Source organism: Phyllobates terribilis, unplaced genomic scaffold, assembly GCF_046119375.1.
Source record: "Phyllobates terribilis strain yellow unplaced genomic scaffold, ASM4611937v1 Scaffold_5__5_contigs__length_657084704, whole genome shotgun sequence".
In the NCBI taxonomy this organism is placed as follows: Eukaryota; Metazoa; Chordata; class Amphibia; order Anura; family Dendrobatidae; genus Phyllobates; species Phyllobates terribilis.
The window spans coordinates 399,023,329-399,038,815 of NW_027362765.1; positions in this window are offsets into that span (position 1 = coordinate 399,023,329).

Genomic DNA, 15,487 nt, shown 5'->3' on the forward strand with positions numbered 1-15,487 from the left:
AAGCAAGACCAGCAACACCCATCGGTCTGGACCGCACCGTATGAGCTGCAGAACCTGATAATGGCTACAATGCTTGAACTGCTAACACCAAGAATCCAGGAATAGCATCAGGGGAACACCACAATGCAAGAGTTCACATGTGCGGTGTTACTTATTCACTTCTATGGGAGTTCTGAAAATTCCCATACAAGTGATAAGGAGAAACGCACATACGCCGCCACCTTTCCATTACCTTTTTGATCCCTTCAGTTTACCATTCTGTGATGGTACTCTCCAAGCCTTACAACACAGAACACTGGTTTCCATGACTTGTACCCAAGTTTTGGCCACTAGAAGCAAAAAAAAAGGAACAAAATGCATCAGCCCACCATGCAAAAATTAGAATGATTCCATGGATGTGATGGAAATTAGATGTATTCTCTTTGAAGTTACTGTTTCCATTTACCTACTTAAAAGAGAGTGCCCTGTGGCCACATCAAAAATGAGGATGTCATTTTTTTTTTTTTTTTACTGAAATGCATATATTTTTGGCTAAAAATCCTTTTTACATTTGGAATTCAATAAGCATTTTGCATTGTTTGCCATCTATAGCCTCGGTATTGCACTGTTTATTGCTTTCTGCAGAATAGGCGAACTGAGAATCTGTCAGTGAGGGCGCTATGATGGTCTAACTGGGACATTGTAACTCTTTTATCTGTCTTTTTCTGAGTTCCTCTTAGCTGATTTATGACATAGACCACATCAAAGTTGAATGCGCCGGGAAACAAAGAGCCCGTAAAAGCCAAACCATGCAAAATGTTTAATGATTTAAATGATTTTTAATGAAAATGATTTTTAGCTAAAAATCTATGCATTTATACAAAGTAAAAAAATGTTCCCAATGTAGACAACCCCCTAATTCCTATGCTTGCAGACAATGTGGTTCCTCTGAGGAGGGGAGTCCTGCATGGGTTACAGATGGGACCAATCTGTGCTGGGGGGGCTGTCAGCAGCTTTGTTGTTTGACTTTATGATGTTTATGCCCTGGATTATGTTTAAATACTTTACCGAAAACTTTCTCTAAACTCTACTTTTGCCCTGGTAATTTCATCCTCTGCTAATGGCATTCATGCTCAGATTCCTGATAATTAAGAGAATCAGAAATGCACTCATTTGTATAATTATTTATGTATCACCTATTAGCTTTCTTTGCGAGAAAGCAAAGCTGAGATGGAGGGAAGCAAAAGTATTCTTAGATATTTGACTTTTTTTTTTACTCCTACCTGTCCCTATAGTTAATATATAGAAAAAAAATCCTATACAGTATGTTCAAATCATTAATACGGCTTTGTTTATTTTTAACAATTTTTTTAGCATGCATCGTGGAAGAATACCTTAGAGGCGATATTTGACTGAGTAGCAAGTATATTCTGAGTACACCCCTTCCATTATGATAAAGAGATGTTTTTCAAAGCCTGTAATTGAATTTCACACATAACCGCGTGCTCACTGAACCCTACCCCTGTACAGGTTCTCAGCTGCACCACAATTCGGATCATCCTGCTTCCTCCCAGCCGTGCGCACGTGCGGGAACATTCCAGCGCTTCTTAGTATAGACCTGAAAAGAAAATTCTCTTTTTTGGACATCACCATAATCAGCCCATTGACCAATTGTCCCTGCTGTTTTGGGGTCACTACGATCTTTGAAAAGTAAAAATTCAGCCATTGCATTTCGGGTAAGGCGTCTACCCCTCCACACCCCATATCATGTTTTTCAAGGGATCTATGTCCTATAACGTGCATTTAGATGCTGGGGCACTCAGTATGATAACAGAGAATTTGGGAGGCTTTGGAGGTCCCTGGGAGATTTGCCCAGTGTTCTAGGATTCCAAGAGGAGGTCTCCCCTTTTTCTCGGAGTGTTGGCAAGTATGGTTACAAGATTTATTGGTCCGTGGGTGGATGGGTTACATCATTGCTAATTTCAGGAACTTTAGGATGCATCATGTACATATTGGTGGCTGGGACAAAACATGTGGACATCAGAAAAGGAAACTCCAGCTTAGGACCCCTCAGTATTTGCAATTATGGATCATGGCTCCAGCCCTAGAGATACTTGCACAGAGGGATGGATGTGGCGTTTGAGCACTCCGCGTTTATTCTTCAGTCATGTCCAGTCATCCAGAGCTGCGGTCACTACTATCTCATTGCATCATCTGTTATTCTCCAGTCACACCCAGAGCTGCATTCACTATTCTCCCATTACATCATGTATTAAACTCCAGTCACATCCAGAGCTTCATTCACTACTCTCCCATTACATCATGTATTAAACTCCAGTCACATCCAGAGCTGCAGTCACTGTTCCACTGTTATATCAAATTTTATCCTTCAGTCACAACCAGAGCTGCTGTCACTATCCTACTGTTATATCATGTCCTATCCTTCAGTCTCATTCAGAGCTGCGATCACTATTCTACCATTGTATCATGTCCTATCCTCTAGTTACATCCGGAGCTGATGTCACTAATTTGTTGTTACATCATGTTTTATTTCTCTAGTCACATTCAGAGCTGCAGACTGTATTCTACTGTTATATCACATCTTATCCCACAGTCACATACAAAGCTGCAGTCACTATTTTACCATTTTATCATGTCTTATCCTCTAGTTACATCCAGAACTGCGGTGACTATACTACTGTTATATCATCCAGAGCTGCGGTCACTATTCTACCATTGTATCATGTCCTATCCCCTAGATACATCCAGAGCTGCGCTCACTATTCTACCATTGTATCATGTCCTATCCCCTAGATACATCCAGAGCTGCAGTCACTATTCTACTATGACATCATGTGTTATCCTCTAGTCACATCCAGAGCTGCGGTCACCATTCTAATGCTTAAAGAGGTTTTTTTTTTACTAAAATTCATGAAATTGGGACTAAAATCAATTTTGCAATTCGGTGGCATCAAAAATTTTGCACCGTTTGCTTTCTATAGCCTTTCTGTTGCACTTTTTGTTGCTCGCTTCAGAAAGAGTTAACTGAGAATATGTCAGTGAGCTCGCAATGACGATGACAATCTGATGGGGATTTCTGTGACTTTTTTATCTGTCATTTTCTAAATTCATCTCGGCTGATTTGTGACTACAGATCGCATCAAAGTTAAATGTGCAGGAAAATAAAGAACTTATAAAAATAAAAGCCAAACAGTGCAAAATTGTTAATGCAACCCAATAGCAAAAATGTTTTTTAGCCCAAAATACATACATTTAAGTAAAAAAAGAAGTCCCCAAATGTATATAACCCACTTAATTAATAATGGCTTCTTTCATCCACAATCAGAGCAGCTCCTTATTAAAGGCTGTGTCTGGTATTGCAACCTTAAATTGAATATAATTAAGTTGCAATACCTGTCACAGCCTATGGACAAGAGTGGCGCTATTTCCAGAAAAAAAAAAAAATTAATTTCATACAGCTCCTATAAACACACAGTTTTCTTAAAAAAAACCATCTGCATGCACTTGAGGAAGGCTTGTACATAAAATGTGTTTCTGTATCTGGACTTGGTTGCCGAAAACATAAAAGTTTATATTAATAAACACAATTTGGGCATGATGATAATCTGCAGAGAATGTGCTGTTTTTCCACTGTCTGAACAATTTGACTTCCAGCGGGAGTTTTTCATGGTTGCTACGTAACTACAATGTGAATCCGGAGATCGGATTTGAGAACTGATGGGAGAACTTCAGAATCTGTGTTTACAAAGGGAACTAAGAAATAAGCGCCGCTCCCCGCAGTCCGCCCCCTCGGCGGCACGCATCTGTAATTAGACCTTACGACATTTATTAGACTATTGTTTATTAGACTAAAGAAATGATATATTGTTAATATATTTTTAATTTACCTTTTAAATGGTCAATTTATTTTTTTTATTATATTTCTTAATTAAAAATGAAAAATTATACCTAGGTGTAATGCTCATTTAAGCCTCTGGGAGTGCAGTCAAAATTTAGCTTGGAACGATGATCCAGAGTTTATGTTATCTAGTACACCGCATCTTTTGTACCACGTTCGAGTGATGATCAGGAGCCATTATCTAAATGGAGAAGATGCATTTTATAAATGTAGAAATAAAAAAATCATGAAATTGCAGAGATTTATGGATATTTTAATTTAACATCTGGCAGACTGGTTTTATTTTATGCAAACCGGCACTGTTCAAGGCAAAGGATTTGTCTGAAATATTATAGATGTGGATGTTGAATTGCAATCAGGGCAGATTCATTTTTTTTTACAGTACATTTTTTTTTTTCATGTGCATATGTATATAGGGCCCCAATGGCAAGTCACAAAGTTGGGGATCCCAAACCACACTGTTACGCACCTGTCCCGGATCCATGCCTTGCTTCCCTCACCCCGGTCCGCTAGATTAGATTGATCTGGATTGATCTACACACCTTCACCTGCTCAGCTGCTGTCTGCAGTCTCCTGGATGTCTCCCGCCTGCTTGCCTGTGGGTCCTGGACGTCTCCCACCTACAAGTGGTTTTCAGCATCCTGCCTGCTTGCCTGTGGTCTCCTAGACGTTTCCCGCCTGCTTACCTGTGGAGTCCTGGACATCTCCATCCTGCCAGTGGTCTCCAGCATCCCGCCTGCTTGCTTGTGATCTCCTGGATGTCTTCCACCTGCTTACCTGTGGTGTCCTGGACATCTCCATCCTGCCAGTGGTTTCCAGCATCCCGCCTGCTTGTGATCTCCTGGATGTCTCCCGCCTGCTTACCTGTGGTGTCCTGGACATCTCCATCCTGCCAGTGGTTTCCAGCATCCCGCCTGCTTGCTTGTGATCTCCTGGATGTCTCCCGCCTGCTTACCTGTGGTGTCCTGGACATCTCCATCCTGCCAGCGGTTTACAGCATCCCGCCTGCTTGCCTGTGGTCTTCTGGACATCGCTTGTCTGCCTGCGTACAAGTCATCCCACCTGCCTTATTAGACATATGACTCTTTTTTTTTTCAGAAACAGCGCCACTTTTGTCCATAGGCTGCGCCTGGTATTGCAACTACAATGCGACATTGGTGCTATATCAGAATCATGTTGTGAGTAACATAAAAAGTATATATACATGGAGAGAGAGATTAATTAAAGAAAATTTACAAATAAGCAAAATTAAATATATTCAACCGTTTTGCGTCTACAGCTCCTATGCAGAATGCAACGTACAGCCCAAGTCCTCAGTCGAACCGAGCTTTATTCCTGCCGCTCCCCTTTAAGAAATAGAAGAGAGTAACACATGACTATAGGATCAGACTACAAACACTGTCTGTTTGTAGTCTGTAACTATGGAGACACATAGATCTGCAGTGGAGCTGTATACACAAAACGGTAGAATATTTTTTAATAAAAATTATTGTATTTTTTTTTGTTTTTGTTTTAGATGCGTTGAAGCAATAAAAGAAAGCCATTATGTCCGGACTTTAAGAATGAAACATGTTTTTAATAAATGCTTTTAATGCTTCAGCTGTTTCCTTCACCTCTGCTTCCTGAGGCAGATAACCAAAAATTATTAATGCACACCTGAGTATCTGGAGGTAATGAGCGCTCCGTCTACGCGCTGTAAGGAGAAGGGACGCTCTGCACACCTGATTTATCCGAGCTTTCAAAACACAATGAGAAGTGACCTAGAAATAATATCCAATAAGAAAAGTGATGCTTATTTTAGAAAGCCGCCTGCACCAATTTCGCAATGATTTTATAAGACAGTGATTGAAGGTACCGAGAAATGAAACCTGTAACCTCCCATATGCTCATCCATCACAAATGGAGGAACCGGCCGGAAAACAGCTACGTACGTCCTCAGAGATGGCGTATTCCAGTAGGATAATAACCATAGAGTGCAGTCATTGTCTCATCTACCAGGAACATCAATCTCTGCACCTCACTATTTATGGGGTTTTCCAAAAATACACCTTTATGGTCCAGAGACCAACTTAATATTACCCCCATCATTCATTAGAAAAAGAGACCATGGGAAGCACTGGAGCTCGTGGCCAACGTTTTTCTAGACGCTTGGACACATGTGGCTATTTTTGGTGATGTAACTTGGCCCCATTGACTTGAATCCAGCAAACATCGCACCCTCTTCAATCTGATAAAAGTGTCGTCCATTGCTTAAATATTGAAGGTATATACCCCAAGATAGGTCACCAAATTCCAGATCGGTGGGGGGTGCGACACCTCCAAGGATCGACTGTTCCTGGTGCAGGTTGGATGTGCTAAATTGTAGATCCTTCCCGTCAACTGCATAGTGGCCGCTGCTGAGTACTGCACATCAGCCCCTATCCAAATAAATAGAGGTGGATCTGCAGTACCCTATAGCAGACGCTATGCAGTTGACAGGACGGATCTCTGCTGCTCCACTCCGCAGCTTAGCACTTTCGGCCAGCACTAGGAACATCTGATCGGTGGAGGTGCCGGGTATCGCACCCCCATCAATCTGGTATTGATGACTTATCTTTGGGATAGTCCATCACTATTAAAGTACCAGACATCCCCTTCAATTCATCTGGTTCCAAGGATTCAGATCTTTAAGGGGTTGTCCGGCCTTAGGCTACAAGCCTGCATTCACTCTTGTGAATCCTCACATCACGCGCACTAAGCACTGTGAGGATTCGCTGGTGCTGGGCGCGTGACCGCAAATATGTGATTTGCATGCACGTGGTCACATGCCAACTAGACTTGCACATACAAGTGAATTGAGTGACATGTCTAGTCGGAACGTGGCCAGAAGTATACAAACTGCCTGCTCTCTGCGCCGGCACCAAAGAAACATCACATCGAACAGTGAGCGCTATCTGAGGATCTACAAGAGTGACTGCAGACTTGTAGCTTAAGATGGGACACCCTCTTTAACATCTTCATGACAGTGATTTTTAATTTTTGCACTTTTTTTTCCTTCCTTTCTTCCCAGAACCATTTTTCTTTTCATTTTCCATCTATATAGCTATAGGAGGTCTTGTTTATTGCAGGATAAGTTGCATTTTTAAATGACGCCTTTCAGTTCACCATGTAATGTACTGACAAACAGGAAGAAAAGTAGGGCAAAATGGTGAAGAAAAAAAAAACAATTCTGATATTTTTAGGGGGTTTGTTTTTTATGGCGTTCATGGTATGGGAAAAATGACCTGGCGACATGATGCTTTAGGTCAGTACAATTACGACAGTATCTAACTTGTTTGAGTTTTTTCTATCTTAGCTGTTAAAAAAATTCAAAACTTTATAAAAAAAATTACTATTTTCTGAGATCTGTAGCTCTTTTATTTTTTCGTCAATGAAGCTGTATGAGGCTTTTTTTTGTGAGGCGAGATGATGTCTTTAAGTATGCTGTGTTGGTGCACATACGATACGTTATGATAGCTTTTTTGATTGCATTTTTAAGGGGTGCAATAGCCAAAATTGTCAATTCTGGAGTTTCAATTATTTTCTTTTGTAAAGGAATTGGATTTTTACAGATGTGCTAATAACAAATATTTTTCTTAATTTTTTGCTCTAGGACAATGGGGGTGATTTTTGTGATTTTTTATTTTAATGACATTTTTACTTTATTTTTTACTTCCCCTAGGGTACTTGATATATTGCAATATTACAATATTTCAGTATTGAGAAGACATAATGATCTGTTATCAAGTTCAGCCTGTGAGGGTACAAGGATGGTGGCGGCAAGGGTCTAGTTTATCGGCAATCCACAATCGCATAGCAGCACGGGGAGAAATGGGCTCCGAATGGAGCGATTGTGTAATATCTTCACTTAAATGCCAAAAATAGAAGGCTGCATTTAATTACTTAAAAACAATGGCAGAATTGCTATTTTTTATATTCTGTCCAATGGCAGCATTCTGTATGGTAGTAATTGGCAACACAGAGGAAGTCCCATGGGTTTACGTGCGTGCAAGGAAAAAATAAGCAACATGTCCACCCCTAGGGTCTGTGCACACGATGCGTTTTTGACACATTTTTTCTGCCCAGATTTGTCACAAACCCTGAAGGATTTACTAATACCAGCAAAGTGAATGAGATCCCTGAAGTCTTATGCAGACGTTGCTTATATTTTCCTTGCAGATTTGCAGTAGATTTAAATCAATTATTTCAGCAATTTTTGCAGCAAATTTCACCCATTCTAATAAGTGGAGAAAAGTCTGCAACAAAATTGCATGTAAAAAACGCTACAACAATGCTTAGATTTTACTCTGCGTTTTTCCTGCCGAGAGAAAAGGTGTAGAGATTTTGGGTGCAAATACTTAAAGGGAACCTGTCACCAGTTTTTTTTTTCGATATAACCTTCTACAATGCTGCACATATGATTCCAATTTGCCCTGTAAGGCAAAAAAAATACCTTTTCTTATACTCACCTATGGGGCGGTCGGGTCAGATGGGTGTCGCTGGTCTTGGTCCAGTGCCACCTCTCTGCTTGTGATACTGTCCTCCCACACGAAGCAGTGAAGATGACGTGTCCTACGTCATCCACACAGCGTTCCCCTTCGCACTCCTGCGCAGGCGCACTTCTCTCTACCCTGCCGAGGACAGAGCAAAGTACTACAGTGCGCATGCGCCGGGAAACGTCAAAAGAGCGCCGACGCATGCGCACTGCAGTACTTTTCTCTGTCCTCGGCAGGGTAGAGAGAAGTGCACCTGCGCTGGAGCATGAAGGTGAACACTGTGCGGATGATGCTGGACACACCATTCACACGAAGCAGAGAAGGAGGACGGCATCACAAGAAGAGAGGAGGCACCGTACCAAGACCAGTGACACCCATAGGACCGCCCTGAAGGGGAGTATAATAAAAGGTCTTTTTTTGCCTTGCGAGTCATATGTGCAGTATTATAGAATGCTGTCACATGGGGCTAAAATGTACTGTCCGTAGGTTATATCGAAAAAAAAACTGGTGACAGGTTCCCTTTAACGTGTGCACATACCCTTAGGGTGGCTGCTTGGATGACTTGAGCCAACGCAAGATATATCCACTCAAGAGGACAATGTGCCACCCGTACCCTCACCTGGCACCAGCGCCGCCCCAATGCTTGCCTTAGTCATGTGCATGACCTTGGGCTGCTCTGAACATCTAAAATTATAAAATGATACGAAACAAAAATGTGATTTAGAAAAATGTTCTCTAGTGCTCCATTGGAGGTCTATCCACATGAGAGGTAATACTTAATTCTGACTAATTTCCTCCTCGGTTCCTCTGACCCGGCTGAGCATCTCTATTGAATATGAGATATATTGCAATACTATGCGGTGATTGGGCCCTGGCCCACCAGGGAATTCTCCGATCATCCGGTGGGCCAGTCCGACCCTGTATGTGCCGCTCCTAGATCAGTGGCGGATTTGTACTGTAAATTAACAGAGGCCACATGTATAATTGCTCGTCCGTGTTATCACTGTCAGGATATAATACAATGTGCTGTGCATTTGCTGCTGTCATTTCTTCCTGGCCGCACTGACGTAGTAATGAGTTGCATTAATGTTCGGATTTTTCTGCTGATCTGTGATACTGCGCTTTTTGTTGCCACGTGGCCGGCATCCAGCTTTTCTGGGGTTTGTCTTTTTACAAGAGCGAAACTGCTTTGTTATGTATGCAGAATACTCCCTGTACCAGAGCTGCAGTGCAGTCAGCGCTTCCAAGTGGATCCTTCATTGACTGGAAAGAATTATATCTGCTGGGTAGTGTGCACGGTCAATATGAGTGATTTCACATCTATCCTTACAGCAATTCCTGCCAAAAAAGAAACAATTCTGACAGGTAAAAAGTAAATTAAAATGTAAAATTTACTGCACCCTCCCCACTCTGCAGTCCCCGTTGGACAAGTGACCAAATTTTGTTACTATGGATCCAATGCTTTTGAGGCCATTTTTTTGGTAATTTTATTAGAAAGTTGTATTTTTTTTTTTTATATTCAGTTCCATTTTCTACTTCTTTTTGGAAGAAGTATAGCCAGTGGGGGTAAATGTTCAATTCTCGTACAACTCCTTTATACATCTGAAGCCAGAGCTGCGATCAAGTGATCGGCGTTGACTCATCTTATAAAGTTTCAACCAGTCATGCACTTCTAGTACAGTGGCCTCTACAGGTGAAATTTGGTATTGCATGCCAGCCAAAAAAGTAATACATAGGCAGGCTTGTTCTATTAGGGCACAGTCAGATGGGCTCATAAATAGGAGCGAGGTCTGAACGCAGTGCACGGACTGGCCGGCGGCTCTCCTGACCTAAGCATGACAGCTGCATAGAAATCCATGAAGCTGTCACGTATGGGTAGGGAAAGCTGCCGGTCAGTCTGTGCACTGCGTTCCGATTTATATGGCTGTCTGACTGCGCCCTTAAAGTGAATAACTATCTTTTGTTGCAAGTTTGTTTTCACTCATGGAGAGGAGTCTAAAGCCCTAATAGTATAAAGCCCCTTTAATTTTCCCAGAATGGATGTACAGTAAGGTGATATGGTGATAATTTAGGAAGGGACAACCACTTTAAATAATGATTAAAGACCCAAAGAACACTATTCCCTCTCCTGTGCTTTAAAGAGAATATGTTAGCACAAAATGACTGTTCAAACCAAGCACAATCAGTGCACCCTTGGTGTGGCCAAGTAGTACTTGTTTTTCATCTACGGCAGCCCTGTAGAGCCAGAGCTGTCAAAGAAGAGAAGGGCAGAGATAGATGCATAATAAGTAGGTGGGAAGGGTACTGAACTGTTTGGCCACACCAAGGGTGCACGAGCGCCTGTGCTTGGTTTGATCAGTCATTTTGTGCTGACAGATTCCCCTTAAGCAAGGCTTCCTATATCATATTGACCTTGCACTTGTTATAATTGTATGTTTAAAGTGCATTTGATAAATGATACCCCCTTCCTCAGTGTGTCTCTCTAACTGGCCCCCCTGGACTCCGCATAAGCTCGTCAGCACTTTCCGGCCATTACTACACACAGCGTTATATGTGAGCACACTTGTGTACTTAATCCAGGTAATTTAATAGACCGGAATGAAAGGCAACGTCTCTTATTCATTAAGTGCGGCGGCTCAGACCCTTAGATCACATTCATTTAGGTTATTAAAATGTAGAGAATTTCCGCAGCTGCAGGATAAGGATGAGAATAATGGCGGAAGCCAAAACCTGGGACAAGTCAGGGCTAATAATACCGAAAATGGACGGCCCTGGCTGCTCAGAAAAGAGCATGGAGCGAACGCTTACATTATAAAATTGTTATTTAGCTCAAAATTTGTGCAGATTTCATCAGAAGCTCTCCATAGTCACAAAATATATGTCAGGTACATATTCATTTTTCCCAACCTGCGAGATTTTCACGGGATTGTCCTGAAAATGGACACGATTTATGAAAATATGCTCCCAAATGGATGTTCCTGTGTGGATCAATGTGAAGCTTAAATACATACTATATACAAGTAAATAGATATTTTAGACCTGATGAGACTTATGTACTTATTATGAAAATCCATGTCAGAATTGCTCTATATAATCCTGATATTAAGATGATTCTTATGAGTCCAGTTATAGAGTGAGAAATCTCATGAGTTCAGAGAATTCTCAGTCTTTGCCCACCCACCCACCCTGACTGACAGCTTGTACTAAGCAGTGTGAGATTTCAGCAGCAGCAGGGTGGAGGAACATTGAGGAGTCCTCAATCAGGCTGAGTGTACAAATATTTAACAGGAGCAGGGAAGAGGGACGCTGAAGATCAGTCAGTCAGACTGAGTTTCAACAGCAGCAGAAAGAAGGAACAATGATGCGCTATCCATTAGGTTAGGTGAATGAAGAAGCACCAGCTGCAGGGAAGAGGGACACTGAGGATCTGTCAATCAGGCTAGGTAGGGGGGAGATTTAGCAGCTGGGAAGAGGTACAATAAGGAGCTGTCAATCAGACTTTGAGGATGGACATTCAGCAGCTGGGAAGAGGTACAATGAGGAGTCATCAATCAGGCTTGGTAGGTGGAGATTCAGCAGCAGGGAGGAGGGACACTGAAGAGCTGTCATTCAGGCTAGGTAGGTGGAGATTAAGCAGCAGCAGGGAGGAGGGGCACTGAAGAGCTGTCATTCAGGCTAGGTAGGTGGAGATTAAGCAGCAGCTGGGAGAAGGGGCACTGAGGAGCTGTCAATCAGGCTAGGTAGGTGGAGATTCAGCAGCAGGGAGGAGAGACACTGAGGAGCTGTCAATCAGGCTAGGTAGGTGGAGATTCAGCAGCAGCTGGGAGGAGGGGCATTGAGAAGCTGTCATTCAGGCTAGGTAGGTGGAGATTCAGCAGCCGCTGGGAGGAGGGGCATTGAGGAGCTGTCATTCAGGCTAGGTAGGTGGAGATTCAGCAGCAGCAGAGAGGAAGGGCACTGAGGAGCTGTCAATCAGGCTAGGTAGGTGGAGATTCAGCAGAAGCAGGGAGGAAGAGCACTTAGGAGCTGTTAATCAGGCTAGGAAGATGGAGATTCAGTCGCTGGGAAGAGCAACACTAAGGAGCTGTCAATCATGAGGACAGAGCTTGAGTTTAAACTTTCAATAAGAATTATATAGCGATACTGAGATGGATTTACAAAATAACTACACCAGCCTCACCTGGTCTAAGATCTATGTAATATTGTATGCATTTTGTATTATGACATCCGCTTACAGATTGACTTTAAGGCTATGTGCCCACGATGCAGAAATGCTCCGGATTTTTCCTGAGTGTTTCTGCATCTCCCTGGCAGAAAAAACGCATGCGGATTGTACATGCGGATTGTGCATGCGGATTGTACATGCGGATTGTACATGTGGATTGTACAAGAGTTTTTCCTGCCAGGGACATGCGGATGTGAAGCGTTCTTCACATGCATTTCCGCATGCGGGTTGTCAAGCGCTTTCCAAGCTATTTTAACATCACTTGAAATTGCCACTGCAGAAACGTTTAAAAAACGCATAGTGTGCACACAGCCTGACATGTCCCACATTGGAGATATGTATAGTCACTGAAGTACAAACCATAGAGAATTGCTATGAAGGACAGAAGTAACATACCGCGCTCGTTCCACTTCCAGCAAGAATAAATTCAGTGAATTTTCTGCAGATTTACTGAGTGTATTCTACATTGCAATTCCATAGCAATTTACAGTATAATACATGTGGATGGGGTTTTGTAAACTTCTACCTATAATGGGGAAAAAAAATCTGAAATCCAGGACTAATCTCATTGTTACAGAAGGGCCTTGGATTTTCAATTTTTTGCTGAGGATTTGCAGGGAAATTTTTACACCACATGTTGTGTATAGATGGTATTCTCTTAGGGGCAAGTTTTATACTCCCAAATAAAATCCGTGGTGGAAAAGGTCCCCAAACTATCACTCCACACAGTGCAATATAACCAATATACTGCACTAAATCGCACCTGCACTGATCTGATCAGCTGTGGAATTTACTCTCCCAGCAGCTCATTTTGTTATGAGAAAAGCCGTTCAAGAAGCACATTTCATTGCTATGTCATGTTCGCACCAGTAGGTGGCAGTGTGTACAATGGCGAATGCTAATAAGAATGTATTTCATGACATCTCAAGTTCTCATTACATCTTCGTAAAGCTGAACATGACTTAATTCGGTCTATGAAACTACAGTATGTAGTTAATAACATTGAAGACTAACTGCACTGAAGCACTAACAAGGCCACCGGCTCCAGATGTATTTATTATGTAGCACTAACATATTCCATAGCGTTGTACAGAAATTGTCATCACTACAGTCAACTCCTCTCCCGACATCAGTCCCTGTGCTCAATGGGATTTATATTCTAAATTCATGTGCATGTGAGTCCCAGGGTGATGTCACCACAGTGGACTTCTTGACTTGCCTACCCCATGGTGGCTCAGTGGTTAGCACTGTTGTTTTGCAGCGCTGGGGTCCTGGGTTCAAATCTCCCCCAAAGACAATATCTGCAAGGGGCTTTTATGTTCTCCCCGTCTTTGTGTGGGTTTCCACTGTGTTCTCTTGTTTCCTCCCATACTCCAAAGACATACTGATGGGGAATCTAGATTGTGAGCCCCAATGGGGACAGTGATGATAGTGAATATAAAGCTCTGGGCAATATGATGTTGCTATATAAGCAAATAATAATATCCCACCATTCGCTTGAGCAGAGCATTATTTGAAGAGTAACCAAACTTTTATTATTTTATTTTAATCATTTTGTACAGCATGGAAAGTTATGAAACTTTCCGAATTACTTTATTAACCCTAGAACGCATACCTGGGGCCTCGCAGGCCCGCCCTGTTAATTGTTTTCTATTTTCTGCAAGATTACTTTAGTTAGAATTTTGAAACTCTAGGTATTCCTCAGGTATATAGTTGTTTGTCATTTCCAGTTGTTCATTTATTTATTATTTGCACACGGGCCTAAAAGGCCCCAGGTATGTGAAAAAGTAGATTTTTATGGTCATGCGTTCTAGGGTTAAGGGATTTGTCTTCATTTTTGTAAAAAAAAATGCATATAAGTGGCATCTAAACCCTGGTTTTACCCCAGTCTATGTGCCCGCCTTCAGCTGCACTGATATCAGAGAGTACTCATTTGGAGTACAGATGATGGCAGTGATAGTCAGCTCAGCCTCTGTGTTTCACTAACTCTAGGGACAAGCTGCTGCAGGAGATTGTTCTCATAGGCACAACAGTCAGAGGAGGAGACAGGGGCTGGCCCATCACTGCCATCATCTGTACTCCAAATCAGTACATACTGATATAAATGTAGCTGAAGGCGGCACATAGACTGGAGAAAAGCCGGGGTTTGGAAGCCAGTTACGTGCATTCTTTTTACAAGAATGAAGACAAATTCCCTAATAAAGTGATTTGGAAAGTTTTATATCTTTCTACGCTGGAGAAAATTATAAAATAAAAAGAAAGTTTACTCTTTAACGACATCACTACATATGGACTATATTATTATAGTGACATGTTAATTGTTTTATTAAGAAAAACGGACTTGAAGAAGCACTCCTCCTCCTCCCATCAAAGTTTTTATCCTCTTAATATATTACACTCATCATATTATACAGCACTGTGTACTTACAATTGCTCATTTTGCCTTTCTACCCGGCTAATTCTTCTCCTTTCTCTGATCTGTGTAGAAACAGGAAGTCTCTTGTCCCTGCATTTATCATTCCCCTCTTCCCATCCTGACCCAGCTGCTCCCTCCCCCTCCTGCCAGGGACTTTTGCAGAGACTTATGACTCATACAGGGAAAATGACTCATACAGGGAAAAAAGACCTCCTGTTTCTACATAGAGCTTAGAAGGATTCAGCTAGTCAGTTTTTAATCACGTGATGTCATAGACGTAATGGAAAAGAGAAGAATTAACTGGGTAGAAAGGCAAAATGCGCAATTGTAAGTACACAGTGCTATATAATATGATAACTGCAATATATTAAGAGGATAAACATTTTGATGGGAGGAGGAGGAGGAATGCTTTTTTAAGTATAATTGGATATAGG